We start from the raw sequence: 18612 nt of genomic DNA, 5'->3' as shown, positions 1-18612 counted from the left end.
AAGTAGGAAAGCAATACTTAAAAACTGCTTTTTATCAAGATCTGTTTTATAGTGTTTTGGCATTCAAAAATAGTGGAGGAATGAAACTCTTTTCTATTTCATTTACCCAATTTTTATTGAGATGATGATAGAATTTTTAAAATGGTTTAATCTGTATCTTACTGTTGTGGGAGTTAATTCACAATACTGTGGCCTTGATCACATTTATAGAATGGCGGTGCTGTAGGATGTTGAATGTTGTATTGTAGGATGGATTCGACAGCACTGGCAATATTTGGAAGTCATGATTAGGGACTTCATTTCCAGCAGCCAGATGCTGGACAATGCCTGTAAAAACCAGAGAAGGGGAAGCAGTGTTGATGGCCTGCAAGGATGATGAACACCATCTACTTAATAGCCCTGTCACCAGACACAAGACCATGGCTGAGATTAAACACAGGCATATATAGCGATGTGGGTGCAAAATGTCAGGAGTGCCAGAAACAAGGATCTCACCAGTGAGATCTCACAACGCGATTGTCCCCAATACCCTCTCTCTCCCGCCAGTGATGTAATGCAGTTCACGTCGATGTTATTAGTGGGCTTCCCCACTGTAGCATTCCCGTCACATTTGGATTTCCCCCTTGCCGATGTGTGTTACATTGGTGAGGTTTCTAACAGGTCTGAAACTATGTGAACCTGGCAAAGAAACCATGACGTAGCCATACTGATAAGTACGGCCCAGGAGGAGAGAGACATGCCTGGGCTGTACACTGGCAGTGCCCTGGCACTGCAAGACCTGAAATGGGAAGCTGAATGGGGGTGGCCCTGAAGGCTGGGAGGCCCTGGTTGACCCAATAGCAGCATGCTGTTCTATTAGTGAGGGGCAGCTGATGTCGGTGAGGATGGGGGGGAGTGGTTAGGTCACCCTGATGCCTGCATGGTGTGGGGAGGGGTGACACAAACATTTAGTGGTGGGGGGGATGTTGTCCCTCTCTGGCCAAGAATTGGGAGTGTTCTACGCGTAGCTTCCTCTGGTGAGATCCATGTTGTGGGGGGGGAGGGGGGGCGGGGGCGGGGAGTGGTTCCCTGTCTGCATGAGAGGGGGTTTCCAAGTGGGTAGGGGAGGCATTCCCATGTGGGTGGGAGAGGGGTTCCCACTTGTGCGGGGGTGAGGGGGGTCTCTGTGTGCATTTAGGGGGGGGTGTTCATGTCCGAGGGGGTGGGGGAGGGTGTTCCTTTGTTTTTATTTTCAGTGCTGGAGATCAGGGCATCCTTAAGCATGGTGCCCCGATCCCTGGAAAGCAGACATTGTTGGGTCGTGCCTTCCAGAGCGCACTCCACCAGAGTGATGGGGTGGGACCCACCTCCAGCTTGTTTTTAATCAAAGTCCTGGTGAGAAAAGCCAGCATTTCAGTCGATCTGCTGCACACCGCTTTCCTCGCCTGAGCCAGCACTTTGGGGAAAACAAATTCCGCCCCATGTGTTATTGCTGTTTGCTTTTTGCAAACTCTTTTTTTGGAAAGCTGCTCACTACCTCCTGATAGGTGAAAAGCTGACCAAACACTCCTATCTGGCCATCTGCAGTTATGTACAAGCCAGTTCATACGTTTGATTATGTTCCATAGAGGCCCTAACAGGGGAACTATTTTTGACAGAAAACTAAGCTGTATCAGCCTCTGCAACTATGGTAGCCACATTAAGGTGCACATAATTGCTATGTTTTACACATTGCACCACACAGCTACAGAATATCATATTGCATCCAAGATACATTGGATGCTTAAGGTACCGGTAATTCATGGGTTTATCTTTTTCATCAAACATGCTGCATTTTTCTCATTTGTAATTTTTTTACACTTTAAGAGATTTGATTTAATTTAATTTAATTTAATTGCATCATAACTTTAAATTTTAGATTGGATCTTGATGTTAGACCTGAAGGTTTTTACTTTGGAGTGTGAATTACTGTGTGATGAAATACTTTGTGTACATTGTGAGATTCTAAAGTTAAATTTTAGGGATCTGACTCCAACATTAATATGTTTAAATTGTTAAACAGTTTTTAGTCGATGAACTATTACTATGAGCATTGCTGGGTGAATAAACTGCACAAGGAATGTTAATTAACAGCTCAAAGCTAAACCGCATTAAATTAATAAATATTCCTTTTGATGATTTATTTCCCATTAAATGCAACTTAACAGTTGCTAGCTTCTTCAATATGGTAGAGTCAGTTCTCGTTATTTAGCGGAAACAGTAAGAGCAGCTTTCTCAAAATTATCATTTTAAAGTAATAGAATTTGATTTGATTTATTATGAACTGGTGTACAGTGAAAAGTAATGTTTCTTGTGCGCCAAATAGACAAAGCATACAGTTCATAGAGTACATAAGGGAGAAAGAAAAGAGAGGGTGCAGAATGTAGTGTTACAGTCATAGCTAGGGTTTAGAGAAAGATCAATTTAATATAAGATAAGTCCATTCAAAAGTCTGATGGCAACAGGGATGAAGATGTTCTTGAGTCAGATGCTTGAGTCGGTTGTATCTCAGACGTTTGTATCTTTTTCCTGATGGAAGAAGGTGAAACAGAGTATGTCCAGGGTGCATAGGGTCCTTGATTATGCTGGCTGCTTTTCTGAGGCAGCGGGAAGGTTGTTATAGCGATATTTTTGTTATAAACTAAATTCCCTTTTTTGATTTGGCTTCTGCAAAACCAGTAAGTCTAAGTGACAGTAAACATAAAAGGAAGGGGCAGAGTTTTCCAGTTCCAACAGCAATGGCCATTGTGGTAGGAGGGATGGGAAAATTTGGAGAGTGGCCAAAAGTGCAGGAGCGGAAAATCACAGACAGTACAGTGTTCAACTATTCCTCATGGTACATTTCATACGTTATAAATTCAAGCACATATTTCCTGAGTTACATGATTCATTTTTGTATTTTGAGTGTCTGACCAGCTTGAGAATTTGCGTGTTATAAATGATGCTAGTGTTTCAGAAATGCTGCATTATGTGGGTGTGCCAGAAATGCTGCATTATGTGGGTGTGCCAGAACTGCAGTCAGGAGCCCTGTGCTTAAAATGTCTGTTATTTCACTCTCACTCTCACATTTAAAAGTCAATATTACAAAGTCATTGAAAAGATTGTGAAACTAGAACATATCAACACTACAAGTGGTAACTGCTGTTTATCCTCCCGATTCTTTTGCCCCTCAGATTTCTCTCTTTCTTTACTGAAGATGCCACTAATTCTGGAATTCGGTTCCTTGGCCATTAGACACCTGAGTGGCTATTCCACATTTGTAAATCTAGACAATTTGCGTTGGCAAACTGTTCAACTTTTGGAAGTAACAGATGCGCTTGATACTGTCCTTATAAAAATGTTGACAGATGTGCATTTGTAGGAAGCTTCTTTGGATTCTGGTCAGAAGCAGGAAACCATTTTATCCCTTTTGCTAGCTCATGGGCACTGAGATCAACTGTAGCATTTGAACTACTGACCCATCATCACCACCCTCACTTCGGAGTCAAACCTGAGATATTTGGTTTAATATTACTCCAACTTGTGGATTTACCTGTCAGACCACAGGCGGAGTTTAGACAAATGTATTTTTTTATCTGCTTACACATTTGAACTGCATTTTTCTCATTCCAGGTAGGCAGTGGGCCTATCAGTCATGTACAGAATTTGGCTATTATCAGTCAACCGATTCATCGCTGCAGCCTTTTTCTGGCTTTCCTCTGAGGTAAGTTGGATTCTAGGTGACTTGTTGCTTACAGTCTATTTCTACTGATAACTTGGATGAGGAACATTAATATGCAAATGCACGTTTAAAATGTGACAAAAGCACAGGTGTGTTTTACTTGTAAGAATCTGATTGTGTGTGTGACGAATGCATGAAATCGTGCTGCCCCAGCAATAATGATCTTCACGCTCCTCAAGCAAGTAACAAGCCATTCAGCCATGATTGATTTTGATAAGTTTGATGATCCAGCTGTGGAGGACACAACTGACAAATAAATAACTGAAACTCAACTATGAAAAAAAGTGATTTACTGATAATGCTCAGTAATTATTCGTAAGCACATTAAAGGAGTGAAGAAAGCAAAACAGTTTTACTGAGGAAAGATGTCTCCCAGCAAGAAAAGGAGCTGCAAGCTGTGACAGTACATGATAGTGTCAACAACATCTCGGCTTTGTGGCCCAGGAGATCCAGAAGAAGGCTCAGTGACTTAATGAAGAGCACAAAAGTAAGGCATAAATATCACTGAAAAGTAATAACAGAAGAGAAATTTACAGTCATAAATTATGAATGTGGAAACCATTGTACTCAAAGAAGTGTCAACAAAAATGTAGCAAATAAGATAACAATGGCATTGCACATGCCATGCGGGAAGAGAAAATGTAGACCAGTAAAGGGATTCCATGGGTCAAACAAGTCTAATTCTCTTTTCTCTTATGGGTAAAGGCATATAAAAGCACAGAATACAACATGTGCTGGACCATGAGACCAGAAGAAAATCACTCCGTATGAGAAGACAATGATTGCATTGTTTTGAATGGAGAATTTGGAAGATGTGTAGCCGTAATAATTGGGAGTGAGGCAATATTGATTCTTTTACATGTTCCATATTCTGACACAAGGAATAATGTATCCATAGACATGGTGCATCAGTACACAGAGCATGTCAGCAAGTGCAGCATCTGTGTGAATTAGTGCGTCTGCATACTTAAAATGTTTCATCTGCTCATTTCACAGAACACGGGTCATCAGTCCTGCCTGAAGAACACCCTAATTCTGAGTAAGACCCATCATCACCACCCTCACTTAGAACAGGCACCAGCTCATAAACCGTACACTCTCTGGAAGATCTAGACATTGATGATAAGGAAGTATGTGTGAGGTACTGAGCAGTCCTAAAGGAAAAGTAACGGTGGTACTGGTTGATGATAGGCCGACTGGTATAGAACAGTGATTCAGCTTGCTGAGTTGAATACACATGCATGAATACACATCCATATGGTTACACATCTTAGTGAGGCAGCTTTCAAAAAAAGGCTGGTCCAATAGCATTGATATGATGAGGAGTCACTTGCCTCCTTACAAATGGAATTTCAACCATACTTGTTTGTGTGAAGAAGCCAACACCAAGATATGCAATGATACCTCCCACAAGGATGTCATGGAAATATAATTACATTGCAGTAAATGCATGACAACACCAGTGGTTTCTGCTATAGGGACCTCAGGTATGGAAGCATAGTGTGTAGTGGCACCCCTCATTTGAATGCTTCTGTTATATTTCAGGATAGAAATTGCTATTTGCAGTTGACTGGCCGCAAGAAGTTTAGAGAATGACTGAAAACAACAACAAGACAATCAGAAAAGCTCATTGTTCTATGTTCATGTAGAAGAGTAAAGTCTGTCCTATTGTATACATGGATTATTACCAGAGTGGGCAGTTGGCAGTCATGTCAGCAGCAGCTCTGTGCCTTTGCATAGCACTGGTTGGTGATAGTACACCTCAGCCATTGCATCCTGGGTATCCCCGAGTCCTCTCATTCACTCCTGCATTGCTGTGGCCAAGTACTGACTCTGTCATGGTAAATCTGTTGCCTGGAGTAGACTTGCTGTGAGTTTGTCTCTTGTACTCTCCAACCTACATGCTTCCCCTCCTTCCCTATTGCAATACATCTCCCAATAGACATACCACCCAAGCTCTGAGATAGGAAATTTCTCCAATCTATTCATTTATTTTGCTTTCATTTGTGCTACTTTGAAAACTTACTCCCTCATTAAGTCCCACTTTACAATCTTCAGCGCATCATCGTTGCTGTGTGCAAATAGACTGCCTCATTTCTTACACTGAACAGTGATCATACTTCAAAAGGACATCATTGGTTGTAAAGCACTTTGGTACTTCCTGAGGTCATGAAAGATATATAAATGTAATTCTTCCCTTTTGTAAATTCTTCTTGATCTTACTGATGTCAGGAAAAAATAAATATTGAAGCCACAGTATATGCACATTGAGTGCAGTGGGCTAAAAAAAATCAACGAACCTTGCCAGTGAGGGCAGGGATCACAATATGCATGTGTCGAGGTAATGCAGGCAACATGCAAACTTTGTGAGACCTGTTGATCTCAATGATAATGGTGTGTAGCCTAACACTAAATGTGCTGCAGACTGGCTCAGTGGGGATAGCGTGGGGGGTGAAGGGAGGGGTGGGGGGGGGGGGGGGGGGTCGGGTGCAGGTTCTTGTGTGGCTAGCATGAGTTACAACTAGCCTGCACTTCTAAAAGGCAGCTGTCACCTCTGAAACTGTTTCCAAAGATGTTTCAGAGAAGGAATTGGACCACCAATTGAGCCGCATACCAGGGAGTGGGCTCCTGGGTTCTCTGTTGCAGAGCTGGAGGCCTTAGTGCAGGCGGCACGGTAGCACAGTGGTTAGCACTGCTGCTTCACAGCTCCAGGGTCCCGGGTTTGATTCCCGGCTCGGGTCACTGTCTGTGTGGAGTTTGCACATTCTCCTTGTGTCTGCGTGGGTTTCCTCCGGGTGCTCTGGTTTCCTCCCACAGTCCAAAGATGTGCGGGTTAGGTTGATTGGCCAGGTTAAAAATTGCCCCTTAGAGTCCTGAGATGCGTAGGTTAAAGGGATTAGCGGGTAAAATATGTGGGGATAGGACCTGGGTGGGATTGTGGTCGGTGCAGACTCGATGGGCCGAATGGCCTCTTTCTGCACTGTAGGGATTCTATGATTCTATGAGGTGGGAAGGAGCTGAGACATCATGTTTTTGCAGGTAGCCAGGAGGCCCTGCAGAGACACACTGTAAAGGAAGTGGGAGCACCCAACCATGGAGGTCAATTTAAGGGATCTGGCCTTGACTACCTGTACTGCTGTAAACTCTTTGTGACCCCACACACATAATCAAGGTCAGTGAAAGGATCTTAATCCTATCTCCTACCCAACAAGGCTTTTGACAAGGTCCCACACAAGAGATTAGTGAGCAAAATTAAAGGTCATGGTATTGGGAGTAATCTATTAACATGGGTAGAGAACTGGTTGGCAGACAGGAAGTAGAGAGTAGGAATAAACCGGTCCTTTGCAGAGTGGCAGGCAGAGACTAATGGGGTACCGCAGGGTTCAGTGCTGGGACCACAGCTGTTCACAATATACATCAATGATTTGGATGAAGGAATTGAATGCAATATGTCCAAATTTGCAGATGACACTAAGCTGGGAGCAGTGTGTGCTGTGAGGAGGATGCTAAGAAGCTGCAGGGTGACTTGGACAGGCTGACTGAGTGGGCAAATACTTGGCAAATGCAATATATTGTGAATAAATGTGAGGTTATGCACTTTGGAGGCAAAAGTAGGAAGGAAGATTATTATCTGAACGGTGGCAGTTTAGGAAAAGGGGAAGTGCAATGTGACCTGGGTGTCATGGTGGATCAGTCGCTGAAGGTTGGCATGCGGGTACAGCAGGTGGTGAAGAAAGCTAATGGCATGCTGGCCTTCATAGCAAGAGGATTTCAGTATAGGAGTAGAGATGTCTTGCCGCAGTTATACAGGGCCTTGGTAAGACCACACCTTGAGAATTGTGTGCAATTTTGGTCTAGTCAGAGGAAGGACATTCTTGCTATTGAGGGAGTCCAGCTAAGGTTCACCAGACTGATTCCTGGAATGGCAGGACTGACATATGAAGAAAGACTGGATCGACTGAGCTTGTACTCACTGGAATTTAGAAGAATGAGAGGGGATCTCATAGAAACATATAAAATCCTGATGGGACTGAAGAGGCTAGATGCGGGAAGAATGATCCCAATGTTGGGGAAGTCCAGAACTAGGGGGTCACAGTCTAGGAAGAAGGGGTAAGCCATTCAGGACTGAGGTGAGGAAGAACTTCACTCAGAGAATTGTGAACCTGTGGAATTCCCTACCACAAAAAGCTGTTGGGGCCAGTTCGTTAAATATGTTTAAGAGGGACTGGATGTGGCCCTTGTGGCTAAAGAGATCAAGGGGTACGGAGAGAAAGCGGAAGGCGATACTGAAAGGCCATGATCATATTGAATGATGGTGCAGGCTCAAAGAGCCGAATGGTCTTCTCCTGCACCTATTTTCTATGTCTATGTTTCTAACACACCACCAACCTCTCACACTGCTCACCACACCTCCTCACTCACCAATCATACCTAACATTTAGACATTCCGCCTCACCCTCACACACTTACCAATGCTGCCAGCCTTGCACCCACATCGCTTAGTTTTCATGTACTACTGGCTATTCAACTTTGACAGGTATATCAGCAAAACATCACACAACACACTCACTGATACTCTTATCTCTCTTTTGTGGGACCAGGTCACACAAAACAGCAGACAGCAGCAAAGAATCGAGGGTGGATGGAGATGCCAGCACTCCCTAAACCTTTGAAGGAGATGATGCTGTGAGTTATTAGGCTGGCAGTGATTGAGGCAATTGCAAGCAGCAACACCAAATATATCCTGGATAAAAGTATGTTCCTGACTTATGCTCCTTCTCAAATCCCACTTCATATTCTCTCCCTTTCATGAGTCATAAGGCAAGTCATCAAAGGATAGCCTTTGTCACCCAATTGCATCCCTAGTTGTGGTGACTCAAAAGCAGCTGACACAGGTTTGCCACAGAATGAAGGCATCATGACTACTGCCATAACTTTGACCTGCACGATCCTCTGTGTTTGGTCACACACCAACTGAACTGGATCCCATTCAGTTGTGGTACATCTTGGAGTTGACATGGGGTATCCACAATGCAATGCATGTATAGTCAATGGAATTTGGCACCATAAGAATACCAAAGTTATCTTGCCAGATATTGGCAATGCCATCCTTGCCCTACTTTGTGGATGCAGTTGTGGCTGCAGCAGGTAGCAGATTTCAATGAAGACATCCATAGTGAAGCTAAAACATCAGACACACTCTGCCAATATTGCAATAGGAGAATTGTTCCCAGACCACCTTTAACTGATATGGCCTCTTGCTGATGGTCCTTCCCCCACTCCTCCTCTTTCTTCATGCAACAGCTTATCGTGCTCTGTTTTGCCTCTTCTAATGTCTATGTCATGCTGTACTTAAACGGGATTGCAAACTACTGCACCCATGTCTGAGAGCAAGTGGTTTGTGCAGAGTCCTTGAAATGAAGCCAGAGTCCTATAGGATGTGCCACACCACCTTCTGTGGTATTTGGAAACTTTAAACCACCAAACACGTCTACAATCGCAGCGATGGTTAGTAGAAATCAGCAACTAACCTGGAAGTAATTGATGATTCCTTTAAAATGGTGTTGGTGGTTTCAGGGGATGGGGTGGGGAGGATTGCACAATATTGTTCTTGAATGTGAGCTCAGCTATTCATGTTCAAGAGACCACTTTTTTTATTCATTCATTGCATCGCTGGCAGGCCAGCATTTATTGCCCATTTCTAGTTGCCCTTCTTCAGAGGCAGTTGAGAGTCAACCACATTGCTGAGGATCTGGAATCAGATATAGGCCAGACCAGGTAAGGACGGCAGATTTCTTTCCCTGAAGGACATTAGTGAACCAGATGGGCTTTTCCAACAATCAATGACGGTTTCATGGTCATCAGTAGATTCTTAATTCCAGATATATTTTATTGAATTCAAATTCCACCAGGCGGGATTTGAACCCAGGTTCCGAGAACATCGGCTGAGTTTCTGGATCAATGGTCTAGCAATAATACCACTAGGCCATCACCTCTCCTAAATTGAGGATCAATGAGTTCCAAATTGGCAAATGATTGAGGTCACAATTAGCCTGCTCTGCATAATTGTGGGGGTGCTTCTGAGAATGTAGCAGTGTCCTCGCCAGAGTGGAGTCTGGTTTAGCTAGCACCATAGATATAGACAGACGTGCCACGGAGCAGTGAAAATACAGGCACTAAGGAGCAGAGTTAATACTGTTGATCTTTTGATTTAGTAAGAGCGGCAATTTTATAAATATATGTATTTGTTTCTCTCTTTTATTTTAGTTACAAACTTCAGCAATGTGTAGATTTATTTGGCCCAGAATTTAATGGCACTGTCGTTGCCCATGCTGTCGAGCACACCAATGAAAACTATGGAGGCGTTCACAACAAAGGGAGTCGGATAGTCTTCCCGAATGGCTCAATGGATCCCTGGCATATACTGGGCATTACCAAAGATCCAAAAGCTGTTTACATTCAAGGTAATGAAATTATAGATACGAAACGTAATGACCTAGAGTTTTGGCTAGTTCGCACTAGTTGTAGCACCGCAATCTGGGTAAAAGAAGCCAAACAAGTGCAAATATTCAAGCATAAGTTGCAACCAGTATAAATCAGGTTTCATTAACCTTAACACTGATTTTAAAATCATTTTGTCAAAAGCCAGCCCCGCTTACACAATTGGCCATGTCCCCAGATCAAAATAATGAAAATGGCCAGTTTCCATTGCTGCAATGTGCCATTTAAGAGAATCTTCAAATTGAGTTCAGTTTCTTAGTAGGCTGGTGAATATTCGTTTTACCTATTGTAAAGTATTTCTAATGAAACTGGTTAGTGATTGGTTCCAATTTTTTTTTTAGTCGTTTGTTTAAAATTAGGTTATTCACAGAGAACATGCTTATGTGATAAACCCATATACAGCTATTTTAATAAAATTACACCAAGTTGCTACTCTTAAATAGATCAATGAATAATTTGATATAGCAAAAAAAATGATTATATTCTACTCATTTTGCATGCTTGCAAAGATCCATGGAAGATTTGACACTTTTGATCAGGCGAATACATTTTAGCAAAAGCTTGAACTGTAACTTATCAAGTGCAAGGCTGTTTCCAAAGCAGAAACTATACCCTATTTGGTATCTTATGAAATCTGGGGTGTCATTTACTGGTGGACAGATTACATCAATAATTTTGGGTATATTGTGGAGTTGATGTGGCTTATTTACACCTTAATATTTTCCATCATTTTGAACAGAGATGGATTTGCAATGAAACATTCTGTGCCGCTGCACAGGCCCCCAAATTATAGCGGCCTCAAAAATGATGAGTGATGGTGAAATTGCTCACCCTGCCACCTAAGAGCATTGTTCACTCCTCTGTGTCTCTCTTCTCGTTTCATTTCACAATGAAGTCGCTTCACACCCAGTACGGCATTTGATTGGCTGGTGCTAGTGGTTAAGACTGGCTCCAGTTGGCCTGTTTCACCACCTGTCAGCTTCTACTGGCTCTTTCCTGTGTGAGAGAAACTGCAACTAGAGCCAAAGTTGCACTAAGGCTCCAATTGTTCTGGGCATTGTCACCTCACAGTGGGAATTTATGGAGGAAGGTTGTACAGAGTAAGGCTAAGTTCACCGCTCTCCACTCCGCTGGATTAGTATATGCCTATATGTTAATCAGTGTGTATTGATGTATATGTCTGCATATGGAAGGTTCTCAATGAGATTATTACATACTTGCATTTGTAAGAATATGATTTTATCTGCTCAGGAGTTACACATACCCCCCGCAAAAAGTGTAATGGTTCTTTCTAAATATATCTACACCTCACTGAATCAGAACCATGACATTTAAAGAAAAAATCCTCCCTTCTGATCGCTCCTGCTGATTTCAGATCTCTCCACCAGGAATGTATCCGACTGGACTGTCTCAGGGGAGCCCACTGTATTAAACTCTTCTTCACTTACTGCTTGTCTCTCTCTCAGTTTAGCAGAACGTGTGCTAATTGTTTGTTCCTATTAGTGGATCCTGAATTTCTCTACCAATGGGAGGAAGACTGAGGATAAGAGTTTCTAAAAGGCCAAACCTGCCAAATCCAAACTATTGGGATGTGTGGAAGTGGATCTTGCTGGATCTGTCTGCCTCTGGGTATCACCGCCCAATTGTTCAGGAAGGCATCAATGACTGGGCATAGTCACCAGTTGGTGTTACATTCAAGGCACACGCTCTTGATTAATTAACATTAATGATTAAAGTACTGGTCCCGGTGAGAGGAGCGTGTATTCATTGCACAGTCAGATTTTTATTTTTTACTCCATTCTTAATGTTACAAAGCCAGTGCTCAGAGTGAACCGGGCAGATCCGAAGCCATTCCTTGCTTGCTCCAAAAACCAAATTCAAAATCCAATTTGATCCAATTCATGGTCCCAACAAGAGAGACAAACAAGATCCAAGCTGACGAGATAAGGCATTGCATCCCATCTTGGGCTTGATCCGACGATGCTTGATCTTAGCCAAAAGGCTGAGAATTATACAGTCTGATTTTTAAAAAATATATCCAATTCAATCCAATCAAAGTCCAATTCAAAGTCTCATCAAGTGAGATATTCTAGATCTAAGCTGACAGATAGGCCTCTCACATCCTGTCTTGGGCTTGAGCTACATGATCCAAGCTGATTGGAGCAGGCATTGCACCTCCTCCAAGGCTCGATTTAATTTGCATCTTTGCCAAAAGGCTGAGATGCTGCTTTAAAAAATTGCTTCAAATGAAGCCTTAGTGTAACCTCATGACTTCAAACAAATGCAGCACATCGATACTACTCTTGATTTTAGCCAAAAGGCCGAGACGCGATAATTATACAGTCTGATTTTTTAAAAATCCAATTCAATCCAATCAAGTCTAATTCAGAGTCTCAACAAGTGAGACATTCCTGATCCAAGCTGACAAAGACAGGGCTCCCACCTCTTGTCTTGGGCTTGATCTACATGATCCGAGCTGATTGGAACAGGCATTGCACCTCCTCCAAGGCTTGGTCTCATTTGCATCTTAGCCAAAAGGCCGAGATGCTGCTTTTAAAAATTGCTTCAAATGAAGCTAAAATGTAACCTAATGACTTCAACCAAGTACAACATGTCGATACTACACTTGATCTTAGCCAAAAGGCTGAGAAATGCATTATACAGTCTGATTTTTTTAATACAGTCTGCTTGCTGTACTAGCTGGTAGCTGGGGATTCAGGTAAAAATAACAAAAGAAAGAGTTGGGGTGTCAGACACCTGCACATGTACTTTAATCTTGTACTCGGTGCTATGTTGCAAATTTTTTAAAAAAGTTTTATGGATGCCCCATGTATTTAGCCCATGTATCTGTGTGCAATTGTGAATAAGTAATCAAAGGGGTATGGGATGTGATATGCGTATGAGTTTCAAAAATAAAACCACAGATGACTAGTCACATGTTGTTAAACTTTTTTATACACTTTAATTTGCATGTTTGAATTAATACAGCAGTTAGTCCAGCTACAAACTGGCAATTTGCTCATTTAAATATTGTAAAGATATGGGAGGGATATTTTTATTTGAGTGATTTGTTAACATCATCATTGCCCCAGAAATTGATTATTTCAATCAATCGATACCTCACAGGCTTCACAGCTATCCTGACCTGTCATTGACCTGACCTCGCCGTAACTCAAAAATTAACTCAACTTCAGAAGTTTAACAAATTATAAATATGATATGTTTGTTCCATCCTGTGGGATATCCTGGGGATTATTGGTTCTGTTGGTAATTTATTACTCATTTTTACTCACACATCATTAGGAGAAAATAAAATGCTTGGCCGCATTTGAGACATTTAACCAGGACACATCCATCCATCAGAAATTGGACCCTTTCAATTAAACTATTTATTACTCAATGGGGGAAGGGTTGGTCCCGGCTGGGGGAGCTGGGGGGGGGGACAAAATGAAGCAGAGCATGGGGCCCCATAATAACTATTAATCCATCACTGATCTGGGATTCCCTGAGGTCCTGTCTTATCCCCAATTCTGTTCCTTCTTCATATCATTAATTTTCCCACTCATTACCCCAAACTAAACTAGAAATATCACTTCAGTGCAATATTTAGAAAGTATTATGCTAACTGATGTGCCATGTTTTGATGGGTCATTAATCTGAAGCCCAGTGAGAACTCTCAGTTGCATGTAAAAGATCATGTGCCACCACTTAGGAGCCCTCCTGGCCAACATTCCTCCTTCAACCAATACTTAAAACAGATGGTCTAATCATTCATTTCATTGCTGGTTGTAGGAGATTTTTATTCATAAATTGAACCAGAGGGTTTGTAGGTGGTAGGGGTGGAAACAATGGGCAGACATATATGGTCACCTGCTGGACGGTTTGTAGACAAGGGTGGGGCTGGGGATTGGGGCAATGGGCAGAGGCAGACATATACGCTCACTGCTGGAGGGTTTGTGAGGGAGAGTGAAAAATTCCTCAGGCGGCCTTTTTGATCATTTGCAATTTTACAGGGGACAAGCAAGACTTATGGCAGCCACCCTCACCTCATTTGAAGCCCAATTACTGCCCACTTAAGGACCACTTCCCACCCTCCCATAATCTTTCAGCAGGCTGGAGGAGTTCAGGGAAGACCAGCTTGGGCCTCAGATGGGAAAAGAGGACGGTGCATCTATCACTGGACCTTTTTGCAGTTGACTACCTTCACCCCCTCCCCTCTGCTCCAATGTCTGTCCCCTTTTGCTGAGTGCTCCCTCCCTGCTTGGCCTTGATATCATGACCCTCACCCACTTCTCCCACCGCTCCCAAGCCTCTACTCCTTTACCCATTATGAGACCCCACATTTATCTGGTCCTGGAGCTTCAGACGTTTAGACAGTTTCTGCATGCAGATTCAGCAGTGCACACTGCTCAAAATTGTGTTACTGGGACTACAGAGTGTCTGAGGAAATCCTGCCTCCAGCTACTTGGCATTCCTGGGAATGTTAATTGACTGCAGGGCAACTGTGTTCACTAGGGATGTATTTTTCACTAACTCTTCATGTGGCAGGCAGGAAATTCTCTCACCTGAAAAACCAAGCCCAGTGATTATATTTGAAAAGTACTTCATTGGTTTGAAAGTGCTTTGAGTTTCCTTGAGGTTGTGAAAGGTGTGATTTAAGTGATTTATTTTTTCTAGTTGATCTTTTGATGAAAATTCTACTATACATTCATAAACTTCATTCAGATTGCAGAACCTCAGTATATATCTCCTCATCAGATAATGATTGTAAAGCTACTTTTCGGCATCTTTGGTTAGACAATGCTTGAAATGTTCAACTCTTGATAAAAACTTTAGGAACCACCCCAGAACTATTCTTAGTTCCTGATGGCTTGTTTCTTTTCCTTTTTTCAGCCAGGTGAATCCCCATCCCTGACTGACTCTCATAGTGAGGGATGAGATTCCTGGAGATCCCTCTCACTGGCCAAAACCAGATGAATCTTCCAGCCTCATTTAAATCCTCACAAACTTTGTCTCTCGAATTCAAGCATGAGCTCCCATGCTCCTCATAATGAACAATAGAAACTTGCTGCTTCTATCTCTCTGCACTCCCTTCCTCTCTCTCTTTCTCAAATTCTTGCTGACTGATTGTGTTTGTGAAGTTCAGGGATAATTAGGCAAACCTGCAACCCAATCCTACAGTGTCTTCCTGTGGACTTTTCCCTTCTCAAAGGCCATCTCCATGGCAATACGAGTATGAAGGCACTGCCAATAGGTGCAACTGAGACATTGATTGAGAGAAAGTGTTGGATGTAATCAGCAGATCCGTCAGCATCTGTGGAGAGAGTGGAATTTTCCATTCTGGGTCGAGGTCCCATCACAGTGTGGAAACGGAGAAAGTCTCCTGCCATGGTGGCCAGTGGGAACTTGTGTTGTATTGCTGACCTAACTATCAGTTGGGGGTTTCTCAACATTTTGCATGGTGGAGTGGGCTAGGTGCACGGACCCTGGAACGTCATGTGCAGCAGTACACGGGCGGAGTATGTACAATGTGAATATTCTAAATTCAGGAACATTCTGAAAATGGATCTTCAAATCTGGGCACCATATTTAAAAGACACCCGGACACCAACAAGGAGAAGATCCATTTTCAGAATGTTCCTGAATTTAGAATATTCACATTGTACATACTCCGCCCGTGTACTGCTGCACATGACGTTCCTGGGTCCGTTTGCTGGAGACTTCTACCTTCCCTTCTGATCTCTGCAAGCTGCCCTGGGCCTTCTTGCAGGGAAGTTTATATTTGCATGCCATGTTGGTCCAGACATGTTCTAGACTGGCGTGAAAAACTGCTGGTGATGCCAGTAATTGGGCAGGGGGAATGATTCTTATCAGGCCTTCACCTGCAGACCTCTGTTGGGAATGGTGACCTACCATGATGAGCAGGAACGCACCTTCCCACCATTCATTTTATACCAGTGAGAAGCTGACTTTTTGGCTGCCACTGCTTTATATCCTCCCTCACCCACTATTAAACCCACCGTAGGGTGCCTGCAAAATTCCACCCAGTGTTCATGTTCGCGAACGCTGGTTCTGTGACTTGAATCATGTTTTATTTAGGATTTCCAGCAGCCACAGTACTTTGCTTTTGCTTTCGGGGTTGAAGGAATATCAGGGTCCATATGGTTGTGCTAAATTTCTGCAAAGGTTTTATGTTTGAATGACTTCTAGTCTAACTAGAACACATTAAAATATCATAAGAGGGATACACTTTGTTAGTTTGTTGTTTAAAGAATTTTGATCAAAGTATTAATGACAGAACGATAAATTAATGCTAATTGCATGGATTTCTACTATGTTATTCTATCAACTTTATTGCATTCTGCAAGGATTAAGGGTTGATTCATGTTACCCACTGATCCAATTTCAAGGCACTAAATTTTCTTATTCTCTCCTAAAAGAATCCTTTACCAATTTTTTGGTTGATGAATGATTCTGTTTAATCATCAAGAAAGATGATTAAATACTGGACAGCAACATCTTTCACCGCAAATTGTCTTAAAGTTTCAGCTTTCAGCAGAATATGACTATTACTTCTGCAAGGTGGGAATGAACAAGCCAGTCATTGTTCACAGATACTATCCCTATTAGCCAACAATGATTTTTCTTTTATCAGTGAATTTTAAGCACATGAACTATGCTGTTGAAGGAATGACGTCCATTATAATAGATTTAAGTATTTCATGGAAATCTGTGAAGCATTTAATGGTGATTCTCATGTTCTTATTAATCATGTCCTGATGTGACCACTGAAATAAGACATTCTTACTTTTATAAATTGGAATCTATTATTTAATCGATGCCTGAGGGGATTTTCACAGTAACTAACTTCATTGTAATGTTAATGTAAGCTGACTTGTGACACTAATAAGCACATAAACTTTTGCTATAAAGACTGTTGATAATCTTTAGCCTGCAGGCAAATAGTTCCTTTTGACATGTATTCAGCACTTGGCTGCTGTTAAAGTACTCAATTTAATAATTTTAGATGTGACTAAATAGGTCAAATGGATCATTGCTCTGCACTCCTATTTTTTGTAATCTATACAATGCCACCACAGTAACTGGCTCCTACTTTAGCCTGCCTACATTTTCAAGAGAATAGATTATTTGGGGACTTACCTTGACAAGAAAACCACCACCAGAAAACCCATGGGCGGCAGTGCTGGGGGAAGCAGGTGTGGAATCCAAGCCTATGTTTCTGTCGAAGGTGAGACCAGAATCCAGATGGTTTGTTAATATGTAGCTGATATTGGGATCAATACAACATCCAGTATATTCTCTTTTAGTTAGTCTAGAAGTCAATAAATTAAACAAAAATTAAAAAACAAGAAAGGGTGACTGTATATATTTTACAGCTTGTCAATACTACTGTATTCATCAAGATGGAGAGATGGCGCTTTATCTATTAATACACTTAAGCCCAGATTTGAAATTGAAGCAGTGATCAGCGTCACATACTTACTTCTGTTTTCATCACCTCCTCATCATCATCCCAAGTTGCTTTTTTTACACTTCTCACCACATATCTGCACCATCCCCATACATCTCCACTCATTTCTCAACACACCCTTTTTGTAGAAGAAACTATTCCTAAATCTAAAGAGAAGAAGAGGACATGTGGAGGAATCCCCAAAATGATTGGCCTCACAAAGGCTATGTCAAGAAACTCTGGACATCACCAGCCTAGGCAGGGACATGATCATTAAGGAAGGACAAACTGGTGGTGTACCTAAGTGGGAATACCTGCATTTTGTTCAGCATTTCATTTAATGTAGAACAGATGCAATAAACTTAACAACTTTAACCTGTATGGTCAACATCAAATGCAGCTTTCCTTTCCTATCCTAACTCTTCATCCTTCTATCTTTCTTCAGTGACAGAGATGAGAAATTTCAGGGGAACAAATAGCGGGCCTCACACACACAAACACTTATACAAGGTATTAGGGTTCTGGACCTGAACCCCAAGCTATATTATGAAGCCAGACTAGACCTTAACAATTTTTCTATTTTGGCATAAATGGGAGGATAGGATGCTTCGCTCCAGGAGTAATTCTACTCACCATTTAGTGATATTTTATCAAAACAAGTTTTATTCATAACATAGTTTAAATATAACCCTAACAAAATGAAGCAGCTTAACCTTTAAGAGTTGAACATTAGTTAAAATAAATGAAAGGAAACAATGCCAACTTCTAACTTATCACTATTTCAGTTCCAAATAAGCAACAGTCCTCTTAGACTCAAATAACAGGTTAAATACAGTTGGCAAACCCCAGCATACTTGCTATAAATTGGGTTATCACCCTCGAGGCTTTCAGAGAGGTTTTG

The 18612-nt window shown here is 42.0% G+C and overlaps 1 non-coding gene across 1 annotated transcript; it reads right to left on the bottom strand.

Annotated features, from left to right (window-relative positions):
- Positions 1 to 12697: 12697 nt before the first annotated feature.
- Positions 12698 to 12893, bottom strand: LOC144491954 (U2 spliceosomal RNA). Its single transcript, XR_013497527.1, has one exon. It is a non-coding gene; the product is annotated as a U2 spliceosomal RNA (small nuclear RNA).
- Positions 12894 to 18612: the final 5719 nt, after the last annotated feature.

The sequence above is a fragment of the Mustelus asterias genome, chromosome 3, assembly GCF_964213995.1.
Source record: "Mustelus asterias chromosome 3, sMusAst1.hap1.1, whole genome shotgun sequence".
Lineage (NCBI taxonomy): Eukaryota > Metazoa > Chordata > Chondrichthyes > Carcharhiniformes > Triakidae > Mustelus > Mustelus asterias.
Note: the sequence above shows the minus strand (reverse complement) of the source record. Positions and strands in the feature narration are given on the sequence as shown.